Source organism: Rutidosis leptorrhynchoides, unplaced genomic scaffold, assembly GCF_046630445.1.
Source record: "Rutidosis leptorrhynchoides isolate AG116_Rl617_1_P2 unplaced genomic scaffold, CSIRO_AGI_Rlap_v1 contig495, whole genome shotgun sequence".
Classification (NCBI taxonomy): domain Eukaryota; kingdom Viridiplantae; phylum Streptophyta; class Magnoliopsida; order Asterales; family Asteraceae; genus Rutidosis; species Rutidosis leptorrhynchoides.
In genome coordinates this window covers 36360-40618 of record NW_027266725.1, presented here as the reverse complement: position 1 = coordinate 40618, position 4259 = coordinate 36360, and the positions used below count along the sequence as shown (strand labels likewise).

The 4259-nt window shown below is 33.5% G+C and overlaps 1 pseudogene; it reads right to left on the bottom strand.

The window, feature by feature from the left end:
* Positions 1-380: 380 nt before the first annotated feature.
* Positions 381-1974, bottom strand: LOC139884043 (NAC domain-containing protein 43-like; annotated as a pseudogene).
* Positions 1975-4259: the final 2285 nt, after the last annotated feature.

Sequence of the window (4259 nt, the reverse complement as noted above, 5' to 3'; positions counted from 1 at the left end):
ATGATCAATATATTGGTGGACGTAAAAGCAAAACTATTATTGCAATTTTGAGAAATTAATTAAAGAAACAATTAATTAGATAGTTAATTGATAATCAGCTCCACACCACCAAACAAACGAAATGAGTGTTTTGCTAAATCTTCTAGCTAGCTAGAGATATATAGATACACTCATTAATGAAATGTATTAATTGGAATACATCTTTTACTAAGCAAAGATAATATTGGTCGATCGATATAAAATAGTCTTCTCTTTAATTATTCTTCATATGGAATCCATATATAGTAATGAAATTATAGTCTTCTGACTTGTATCACAACAGCTAAATGACATGCATATACGTATTTTAAAAATATCATTCTAATATGGTAAATACTCTGTTACACGTGGCAAATTGGGTCTGATGATGAGGTAAGAGCTGATGGTGGGTCGGGTGAAATTCCAAATGAGGTCCATTTCGTTATTATTGGAAGGTAATAAAGATGATGATATCGATCTTAAGGTTGGCAATTGAAGGTGATCATCATGATTATCGGTAGTTGCACAAAAGCTTACCGTGGGGTTGTGCATATCGAAGCTACTCTCTAATATTTGCCCAGATGTACTCTGATCACTTTGTCATTTAACTGAGAAGCTACAAGCCGATCTAGGGCTGCCCAGTTGGTCAAACTCGGCTCTGATGACTGAACCGGACGGTTCTTATAGTAATTATCACAATTGTAGACCGAGTTCGGCTCGTAATTGGCAACTACTCCACACTTGTTGGTAGTTTCCGGGAGAATTGGGAGTCTCGAGTTCTGGAAGTTTCATGAAACCTGCCGTGTCCTGGAAGCTACCTGCAGTACTTGTGATGTCGGATGGCCTGAGAAATCTCGCACGAATAATTTTTCGAAGATTCGGTTTCATCCTTGCAAGCCCTTCCTGATCCCACATATTGAAGTATTTGCTCCAATGCTCCTTCGTTGCTTGGACTGAACATATTTTGTGCCCTAGCATCGGAATTGATCATTAATGAAGAACTTATAGGGCTATCTAGGGTTCGGTGGTGACTTTTCTTCTTAAAGATTCGGCCAAACCACCCATCCCTCTTCTTGTCCTCCATCTCCCATAACATTCGAGACCTAGAGATCATCAAACATATACATTCAATATATATTTCCAAAATCATATAATGAAAATTGTACGTATGTGAAGAGGTGAGAACCCGATATGTCGACATTATAATTACATTTGATAATGCGTAGTTCTTAACTAGTAATTATGTATAGACAAACTAAAATGCTGAGTTTTTTAATTAATAAGTATGGAATAAGTAATGGCTTACATTAGGATCTGTGATGGTGATAATATTGGTTGTGGGGGTATTATCATCTAATCGATACTCATGCATGATCAATCGGATTTCTGGCCATGAGGGGCTCGGCCTTTGTAAAAGACCAAAGTCTTCCTCATTCCAATTCGCCTTGCCAATTGCTGTAAATTATCTTATCTCGGCCAGTGGCCTTCCAAAATCCAACGGCAGTTGCAACGATTCGTCCGTGTCCCCGTGGGATACTTCTTGTCTTTGTGACTAAAAAAAGTACCAATCATTCTGAGGAGTTGTCCCTATTTTACATTTCTCTGCCAAAACCATAATGTATAATTAATTAATTAACATTATGCATATATTCAAGGGACATGATCAACAATTAGCTAGAATTGAAGGTCTAATTTTTAACTCTTAATATATCGAAAACTTAACTAATTAATTAGCAGGCCCCAAATTAAAGAAAGGAAAAAGATTTTATATTAACCTTGTATGTCCCATGGCTCGAGCTTATTGAGATCAACATCACGAATTACATCTAAGTCGATTTCTCGAATGAGACTTCTTCCTCAGGTAATGTTCAATAGTTCCTCCTCGGTTGGATGAAATCGGAATCCAGGAGGGACTTGGGTCTGTCCATTGACAGATATTATCACATTTTCTGGCATTCGGGAGTTTAATAAGAGAAAAAAACAAGGCAAATTAAGCACAAAACAATTTTAAGATATATGACAATGGAGTACTTGAAAGAAATTTGCTAATTAATAACAAATAAGTTGGAGTACTAAATAGAGTGCAAGTATGAGGGACTATATATATTTTGTTGAAAGCTTAAAGGGAGAAGAAAACAAATAATAATACGTAGTAAAAGCTATGACAGCATAATTTGATATTTTGTGGTCACATAATATATAGATATATACTATATTGTATTTCATTGCATGTGTAGTATGCTTTCAAGGAGAGGCACACCTACCTACAAATATATGGGAAAATCAAGTTTTTTAGTTTGTTTGAAAAGAAATATATAATTTTAGGGTGTGAGAAGAGTTTGGGTCCCATTAGGACGTTGTGGGCAACTAAAGTGCAGGGGACACGCCCACATCAAACAGTGACATTAGACCTTAAAAATCTCCTTGACAATCACTTCTCAAACACAGACTTATTATTACACTAAAATTACATAAATATAAATTAATATTGACTCAGGCATATTCTGTATATTTGATAATATTATAATGTAACATGTACTATCCTCATTTTTCTCACGAGTCAAAGAAAATAGTTTTGTTCAGTAGTTAATTTGCTGGGCAATCGTTCATATTACTCTCAAAGACTACCGTCATGTTTGAACATAGAATGAAAATAGATGATGAAACGGTATCTTTAATATATATATATATATACATATATATATATATGAAAAATGAAATAATTTATCCATCCAATGATAGTTTTTTAGAGGAATAATCCAATGATAGTTACTAATTTATTATATCAAGCATAAGAATATACACCAACTTTACTCGAATATATAGATTATTAGATCATGACTGGTGTTGTACGCACCCTGCCCTTTTGTACGACTTCCCGTACGTAGTTCTAATTCTTTCCTCTTTGCGATTTCCCAGTTTTGGATCTTTCGTTTCTTCATTGTACATGATTATAAGTTCGTATAGTTGTGTCAAAAAAATGGCAACCCTTTGTTGCAAAGTCTATAACTTACTATAATTTCTATTTCCTAAGAATCAGGAACAACATTAATTATTTCCTAGACTTTGGGATTGCGTCCTGTAGTACTATTCGTACTAATTAAGTACATACATTGAATTTCATCTATCATTGAATACTTATAACTTGCACATCGAGTTAATTATCATCACATAATTAGAGTAAAATATATCGAGCCATATTCAAAATGGGTTGGATCACATGCTTCATTTTCGATAGGTTCGGATCTAGAATATTATCGATTTGTATATACTAAATTTTAGGTTAAGTCCTTTAATTAGGCATATTATAAATACTAAATCCATTTGATAGTCCCTGGAATAAGGATTTGATCTCATTTCACAAGGGTAATTATATTCGGAAACTCGGTCGAACCTATTAGCTAGCATGTGCATGCATGGACTTGTAACTAAGAGTAACATTGAATAATTGATTAAGAATATAAATATCTTGATAAGTGAAAATGCTATATATGGGGTCGATCTTGTTGATATAATTAGTTAGTATAATCATATTAATTGTCCATCCGCTCCGCAGTGGGTATCGACCAAAAAAATGGTATTTCGGAAACCTAGCAATCAACTTAGACCAACGTATACATATGCATTTGAGAAAACAAAATTGATTTGGGTTAGAAGAATTGTCTTATAATTGGAGACCAACCCGGCCACTTGAATAGAACCAAGATGATTGTTAACTATATTGAAAAGCATAAAACGTACATGTCAAGGTGAAATGGAAAAGTGTGGTAAGCTGACGATACTTATTATTGTGATCATATGAATTACCTACATAATTTGTTTTCAACCAAGTAGTAGGTAAAAGAAATATCATGAATAAGTATCGTCATGTAACATAATATGCAAATTAAAATAAATAATTAAAAGATGAGGCCATCAATCACATTGCCGGTTAGTAACTAAAGTATAAAGTGGTTGCTCCGTCATTTATCATTTCGAAAACGATGATTAAAGGCGAGGAACTTAAGTGAATTCCTGAATGATTAATTGTTAGATCTCGCTAACTAATTATATATATTATTTCACGCTTTGAAGAAATCTCATTTTGATTTTGAAAGTTTTTCAGCTCTTAATATATAATTAAGTCACTATGAGGTGTGATGTTAATTTCGGTTGGACAATGGTCAAAACCTATAACCATTATTCTATTATATTATTTCTTTTTTTTTTTGTTGAATGTTACTTTTGGATCATTTGTATAA